Raw genomic sequence first — 8,251 nt, 5'->3', positions numbered from 1 at the left:
TCCATTGTAACCAGATGGTAGCTCAGGCCCATAGCACAGATTTTCCCACTGGGTTGCAATCTGCAGACTTATATCCTCCAATGTATTTCAAAATGGGTTGGGTCTTGACTATTCTTTATTCCAGTATTACAAAAACATGACAAGATAATGGCCACGTTGGAACATGGAATTCGGGTTACCCGAATTTGAGATCAACGTCTAAGGTCACTCAAATGTGGGTGCAGAATAAACTAGAGCATGTCTCCTGGGAGATGACAGTTGTGTTTCTGTATGGAGTGGTTTCACTATTAACCTAAGTGGAAGAGTTAGGGAGTAGCTTCTATTCTTTATCTTGTTACAGAACTTCCCTTTAAAAATGAATTAGACATCAGAATCCTGATGGCTAGGGTTGTAAGTATCTGTTTATTGTAATGTATATTTTCTACATTCTGAGTCTTATTTCCCGCATATTCGTTCACCTTCTGGGAATATGATATTCCTTTACTGTTAGCAGGGATCAGCTCAGACTTATGGCCCTGCTTTCCACTGTGAGGATTAGCATTAGCTTCCCTCAGCTATGAACTCCAAGTGCATCCACATCTGATCTTGACAGCTAACTCTGGAGTAGCCCTGTCCCTGGGACAGTGACTGAGTCATGAGCAGATAATGCAAATATCCCTGGGTGAGACCATACTTGAAGGAACTAACTGGTCAGATTTCCTGTTAAAAAGCTCCCACCAGCCGAGCGGTGGAGTCGCATGCCTTTAATCCCAGCACTCGGGAGGCAGAGGCAGTTGGATCTCTGTGAGTTCGAGGCCAGCCTGGTCTACAAGAGCTAGTTCCAGGACAGGAACCCAAAGCTAAGGAGAAAACCTGTCTCGAAAAATAAATAAATAAATAAATAAATAAATAAATAAAGCTCCAACCAACTCAGTTGACAGCTTCTCTCCTTCTCAAATGTGTCTTCTTCACTTGGTCGCCTATCTTGTTAGATCTTGGGTCAGGACTTTTGCTTTTGCCGTGTTCAATTCAGACCAGGGCACAATATTCTGAGTTGAGAGGTGGAGGAGAGAAGCAAATTTCTCACCCTGATCTGCCCTGTCCTAGAGAATGTGGAGAAGCTGGGGAAAGATGTTCACTGAAGTCGACTTGTTTAGACAGGAAGACCTTGTGCCTGAATGCCTGTGACAGATGGGTGGAACACCAGGGGCTCCAGGTGCAATCTAGGCAGCTGCAGGACAGAGCTTCTCTACTGACAAAGGTGACTCTCTGGCTTCCCCAACCTCTTGCCTCAGGCCCTGCTTTCTGATTCGAGGGAGAGCACACACCTCACCTCTCTGAGAACATGGAACTGAAATGACCAAATGAGGATGCCTGACCATTGCTTGCAGTCTAGGAGGAGTGAGGCTGATATTAAAGACAACAGTCAACTGCCTGGAAGGTGGATACAGAAATAAAGATGCCGTGATTACCCAGTTGTGCCCCCCTCCCGTCTCATGAAAGAAAACCTAGTTTGATAACTTCCTTTGCACCATTCTGATAAAAGAAATTAGTAAATGGGAGGGAACTGAATGCTGAACAAACCAAGAAGTCTTTTTTCATTAAGAATGATTAAGGAGACCATATCATGGCTTGTACCTCTGGCACAAGCCTTCCATCCCATTAGATTCCAGACCAGCTCCTGAAAACCAGGCCCACATCACTGGTGGAAATTTCCCATTCTACAGAGTCCAGGCCAGCACCCTGAGCATTTGGTAAGTTCTTCCCAACTCTTCTGGTGTCTTCCCAATTTAACCCCAACTCTTGGTACCATATCCTAGCCCAGAACTTTGGCAGAAACCTCTTCTTCTACTAGAGGCCAGGCCAGCATCCTGAATCCCTGGTAAGACTGCCCCCCATTATGCCCATTCTTGAGAACCACATTCCAATTGCCTCTCCTCTCTTTCTCACCATATCCAGGCCCACTCCTCTGGTGGAAGGCTTCCACCCCATCAAAAGTCAGGCCAGCTTCTTGGGCACCAGGTAAGCCACCCCCATTTCCCTATTGATAAGTGCCCAACATCACTCCTACTGTCCCTTAATCCTCGTTACACCACCTGGCTCAATCCTCAGGTGGAAGCCCCTATTTCACCAGATGCCAGGCCAGCATCCTCAATAAGACTGCTCCTGATATTGTCTAATCCTGCCCTTCCTGGCACTTATTGTTCCTCCTCTGATCACCAACATCTCTGTTCGCACCTAGGGAGGAAGCCTTCCTTTCCATCAGAGGCCAGGCCAGAATTCTGATAATGAATTATCCTTTGGCTTACTGCTGAAAGTCTCTCTCTCTCTCTCTCTCTCTCTCTCTCTCTCTCTCTCTCTCTCTGTGTGTGTGTGTGTGTGTGTGTGTTTGTGTGTACAGATATAGATATTAAGGAGAGTAAGGACTCAAAAGAAGAAGGCCTTATTTTCCCAGAAACAGGAGGTAATCTCTGGAGGAAAGCCAACTGGAAATCAGAGCTCACCTCTGTGACTTCTTTAGTCACCTCTGCTTGAGCCAGTGAAGCTTCTTGTGTTAGACCAGAAATAATAAGGAAAATGGTGTTCCTTACACATGCTAGACCTACAGGACAAGAAGCCGTCTGGTGGGCACTACATTCCTCGAGAATCACTACAGAGAAGGATTTCCAACTTTCTTGTCTTCACATACCAGACCATGTGGGCGGCAGAGACCAAGGCTCTCACCTGCCTCTCCCCGACACATCACCAAGTGGTACCTGATAGAGCCAGCTGAATCTCAGAAGTTCACTTTTCAGGTCAGAGGAGCTGTACACACCCACGGATTTCTGCTGTTCTCAACCCTGGCCAAAAGGCTGCTTTTGCAGTGGGTCGTGGTGAATGCAGAGTCTCTTCCCTGGTCAAACTGCATGTGTTTATCATTCACCCATCCTGCCTGCCCCAGGGAGTTAATTTCCCTCTGTGGATTCCGCCTTTAGGCCAGATACTATTTCTTCATACAGGTATCTATAAAGAAAAGCCTTAGCCATGAAGCACACTATTGTTACATCTGACTATATTAGTACCAAGATTTTCTCCTGTTAACACAATACAGTACACAGCAGGTAAAATTCAAGCAACAAGGCCCTGAAGGTAATACTGTGTCTACACACAGGACTGCAGTTTAAATTAGATCAGCAGTCACAAAATGGGAACCAGAACCTATGCAGCTTAAGGAGTCCAGTTTGTACCAGGCCTTGCACAGAAGAGAGTACTAAACTGAGCACCGATCACCTTCAGATGGGAAAATTCTTTGGATGTTTGGTGTACCTGATGCAAAAGGGTTTCTGTGTTACTAGTGGAAAGGACACTTGCAACAGAATAGAGGCTGGGACATTCTGAGATCCTGTCTCTGATAGCAACACCCCCTCCCCGTGACAAGAGCCCAGTTTGTCACTTTGTAAAGCTGGTGCTGTGCACAGTCACAGAGTAGACAGGCTTCTGATGAAGACACAAAAATGCTCATGATAACAATAAAACCAGGGGAAAGACCCTCTCTGTGCGTTTACTGTAGAATGGTGGGACACGGTCACCGTGCCCTAAGCCCATGGTTGAGTGCAAGTTAATGATGGCGAGGATTTACAGTATATGGCCTTGAGAGGGTACGTGGATGGGCCTGGCACATAAAATACAACGCAGAAGAAGCGATCCACAAATAGAAACATGTGGTATGGTTTCTACTCTATAGCTCCATATAAACTGCATTGTTTATGGAATTGCACCCTACAGCATTCCAAGCAGGGAGATCTGAGGAGCTGCCTGGACTTTCCAGATTCCACTATCAATTGCTTCAACTGCCAGGTTCCACAACTGTAGGTGGAAGGGTGCCAGTCAGTTTTGGCCCCATTTCTTCTCCTGACTCCTGCCCCAGAAGGACAAAAGACCAACTATGTGAAAAACTTAGACCCAGGACATGGCTCACAGGAACCAATTTCGAGGAGTGTATGTGTGCGCTTGTAGCAGGCATCTACTCAGAAATGGTGTGTGTGTGTGTGTGTGTGTATGTGTGTGTGTGTGTGTCTGCGTGTGTTTGTGTGTGTGTATGTCTGTTTGTGTGCGTTTGTTGCGGACACCTTCTCAAATGATGTGAGTGAGAGTGTGTTGTTTGTGTGTGCTTGGAGTGGGCATCTCCTCGGAACTGGTGTGAGTGAATGTCTCTGTGTGTGTGTGTGCTTGGAGTAGGCATCTCCAGCAGAAGTGGTAGCAGCCTTAAGGTAGTCCATTTCCTGCAGGTAATACAGTTTATCCTGTCCGAAGTTTTCTCCTAGGCAGTGCACAACTTCCAAGGCAGGAGAAGATCCAGGGAAGAGGCTGAGCTCTGGGAGGGGCCACAGGACGCTGATCTGCTGCCCACTGGGAGGTAGGGGTTCAGGTCGCCCTCCCTGGCTGGGTGTGTGGGAGCCTCAGCAGTCTCCTGGAGGAACTGTCATTCTCCCTGCACTTGGGAAGACCTCGGTTACTTTGTAAGCCAAGTGTGGAAGTTATTTCCCCGCGCCAGACTCTGCCTCTGGGCCGTCTCTGGTGCTCCAGAGACATGGTACCAGAATATTTAAATCAGTGTGGCGTTAAATACGTTTTAATATCTGATAGGGCCAGTTTCTGCGCATTGCACTTTTTTTCCTTTCAGGAACGTGTTCAGGCCCGCGGCAGGGGGCGGGGTCGCGCCTCCGCCTCAGCTCTGGTTCCAGCCTAGCCTCACCAAGGCAGAGATGGAAATCCCGAGGCTGCTCCCAGCTCGCGGGACACCACAGGGCGGCGGCGGCGGCGGCTGCTGCCCCGCGGGTGGCGGCGGGGTGCCCGGAGCCCCGGACTCTCTGGCTTGTCAGGCCCCCACGCGCCGCCTCCTCCTGCTCCGGGGGGCCCAAGATGGCGGGCCGGGGCCGCGGAGCGCAGAGGCCCAGAGGGCCTCACGGGGCCTGGGCCCGAGCCCTAGCGCGAACCGCTTGGCGCCGAGGCCGGATCCCCGGAGCCGCGGCGGCGGCGGAGGAGGAGGAGGAGGCAGAGGCGGCGGCGGCGACGACTTCTTCCTGTTGCTGCTCGACCCGGTGGGTGGCGATGTAGAAACGGCAGGCGCGGAGCAGGCCGGAGGGCCGGTGCGGAGGGAGGAGGCCGGGACAGGCCCGGGGCCAGAGCGGCATGCTAGCGGCATGGCGAAGGTCGCGGCGGCCTTCGCGGGCACCATCACCATCCACAACCAGGACTTGCTGCTGCGCTTTGAGAACGGCTTCCTCACCCTGACCACGCCCCCGCTGCCCGCCTGGGAGCCAGGGGTCGCGCCAGTCCGGCAGCCGCAACCCGGGGTCCCCGGGGTCCCCGGCGGCCCCGGCGGCCCGGACGGCCCGCAGGCCGGCTGCCCGCCCGCCGCCGCGGCAGCCACCGCTGCCGCCGCGGCCGCCGGCTCCTCGCAGCTGGGCGACTGCCCCGAGCTGCCACCCGACGTCCTGCTGGCCGAGCCGGCGGAACCCGTGCCCGCGCTGGCGCCTCCGGAGGAGGAGGCCGAGGCCCCGGCCGCCGCCCAGAGCCCCCGCGGGCCTCTCGGCCCGGGCCAGAGCCAGGGCCCGGGCCCGGGCGTGCTGCTCTACCTGTGCCCGGAGGCGCAGTGCGGCCAGACCTTCGCCAAGAAGCACCAGCTGAAGGTGCACCTGCTGACGCACAGCAGCAGCCAGGGCCAGCGGCCCTTCAAGTGCCCCCTGGGCGGCTGCGGCTGGACCTTCACCACCTCCTACAAGCTCAAGAGGCACCTGCAGTCGCACGACAAGCTGCGGCCATTCGGCTGCCCGGTGGAGGGCTGCGGCAAGAGCTTCACCACCGTGTACAACCTCAAGGCACACATGAAGGGGCACGAGCAGGAGAACTCCTTCAAGTGCGAGGTGTGCGAGGAGAGCTTCCCCACGCAGGCCAAGCTCAGCAGCCACCAGCGCAGCCACTTCGAGCCCGAGCGGCCTTACCAGTGCGCCTTCTCCGGCTGCAAGAAGACCTTCATTACCGTGAGTGCCCTGTTCTCTCACAACCGCGCCCATTTCAGGGAACAGGAACTCTTCGCCTGCTCCTTCCCAGGCTGCAGCAAGCAGTACGACAAGGCTTGCCGCCTCAAGATTCACCTGCGGAGCCACACGGGAGAGCGGCCTTTCCTTTGCGACTTTGACGGCTGTGGCTGGAACTTCACCAGCATGTCCAAACTCCTGCGACACAAGAGGAAGCACGAAGACGACCGCAGGTTCACCTGTCCCGTGGAGGGCTGCGGCAAGTCCTTCACCAGGGCCGAACACCTCAAGGGCCACAGCATCACCCACCTGGGCACGAAGCCCTTCGTGTGCCCCGTCAAAGGCTGCTGTGCCAGGTTCTCTGCCCGCAGCAGCCTCTACATCCACTCCAAGAAGCACTTGCAGGACGTGGGCACCTGGAAGAACCGATGCCCGGTCTCCACCTGCAACAAACTCTTCACGTCCAAGCACAGCATGAAGACCCACATGGCCAAGAGGCACAAGCTCAGCCAGGACCTCTTGGGCCAGCTCGAAGCCACCAACTCTCTCACGCCCAGCAGTGAACTGGCCAGCCAGGGGCAGAGCGATCTCAGCAGCCCCGAGCTGGTGTCTCTCTTCTCGGATGTGCCCGGCCACAGTTCTGCCGCGGCGCTGGACACGGCCCTGGTCAACTCTGGCATCTTGACTATTGACATGGCCTCTGTGAACTCCATTCTCGCAGGAGGTCTCCCTGCCGAGAACAGTAACCATTCCTTAGGGCCAGCGGCGGACCCCCGGGCCCAGAGGGCCCCCAGTGACCTTCCCCAGGGACTGGATACCTCTCTCTTCTTCGGAACCTCGGTGGCCGCTTATCAGCAGAACCCCTTAGACATGGACGATGTCCCCGGGGGAAGCGTGGGGGGGGCTCTTTGGCTCCCTGGCCCTGAAAAACTCAAGCCTGGAGCCCCAAGCTTTGACACCCAGCAATAAGTTAACCGTGGACACGGAAGCTCTGACTCCCTCCAGCAAGCTTTGTGAAAACAGTGTCTCAGAACTGCTGACCCCTGCCAAAGCCGACTGGAACGTGCATCCCGACTCTGACTTCTTTGCGCAGGAGGAAGAGACCCAGTTTGGATTCTCCAACCCAATGGGAAGCCACGGTTCTCAGAAAGAAACAGATCTCATCACAATGACTGGCACCCCGTTTTTGGTATGAACCTACTCTGCCCTGCCTGCCCAGCCTTGCCCTGCCCTGCCCTGCCCTGTCGTGCCCTGCCGTGCGGCTCACTTTTATCACACTCTGGTCTGAGGCCGTTCTGGAAGGAGTGCTTCTGTGCAGTCGTTTCTTGCTGCTTTGCAGAGGAACGCGTCTGTGGACTACAAATTTAGAGATTTACATTCTCATCCTGGGCCTGGAACTCATGAGTTCTGTGACCTTCAGCAAGTCTCCTAACCTAGCTGAGCCTTAATGTTTTCTTTTCCTTCTAAAGGAGGTGGTTTGGTCAGATGGCTTCTACTCTCTTTTCAGGACTTTAGGCTCTGGATATTAAGTGTTTTTTTTTTTCTTAACATTTTTTTGTGACAGCCCAATAATGATATGCTCTTATTTTGAATATAAAGTAAATTAAATTATGTAATAGTGAATATATACTTTGCACTTGACTTCATCAATTGTAAATCCATGTATCATATTATTTGTTTTTATCTTTTTCCTCTTTTAGTATTTTCAAGGAGCTCCAGATTTTATTTTATTCATAAATATTCAGTACTGATCTTCAGAATTCATTTGGTCTTTAGAAAAAAATTATTGTAATAGTTTCTTTATATCAATTAATACCCGTTTTAAGTTCATATTGTCACATAAATGCTTCCCGGTTTAATATTCTTTAACGTTCTGAAATTATTTTAACTTCTATGTCCCATTTTCCCTCTTTTCTTAAGAATCTTTTCATTGAAAATAATTATTTTTGAGTAGAATTTGCCACATCTCATCTAATTTTTACTGATTGTGTCCTTTGTGTTTCCTAAGTTTTCCTAATTTAGTAGTTAATGACTTGATCATATTTAAATATTCTTTTTGCATGAATGTTTTATAGATCACCCTCTGCTCTTTTATTAATTTGCTTATGCTGTCTCCTTTCTCTTTTGGTGATACTGAGAGACTTTACTGGTCAGGACGTTTGTTTGTTCTTACTTTTGCTTCTAATATATTGAATTGTTCATGTACAATCCTTACCAATTAGGGGAAGAGGAGATGTTTAGAACACTTCAGA

At 51.6% G+C, this 8,251-nt stretch overlaps 1 pseudogene; it reads left to right on the top strand.

The window, feature by feature from the left end:
• Positions 1-4,724: 4,724 nt before the first annotated feature.
• On the top strand, positions 4,725-7,194 carry LOC121443135 (annotated as a pseudogene).
• The last annotated feature ends 1,057 nt before the right edge of the window (positions 7,195-8,251 follow it).

The sequence above is a fragment of the Microtus oregoni genome, unplaced genomic scaffold (assembly GCF_018167655.1).
Source record: "Microtus oregoni isolate MIOR12 unplaced genomic scaffold, Mior012 000100F_ref0000014, whole genome shotgun sequence".
Classification (NCBI taxonomy): domain Eukaryota; kingdom Metazoa; phylum Chordata; class Mammalia; order Rodentia; family Cricetidae; genus Microtus; species Microtus oregoni.
Note: the sequence above shows the minus strand (reverse complement) of the source record. Positions and strands in the feature narration are given on the sequence as shown.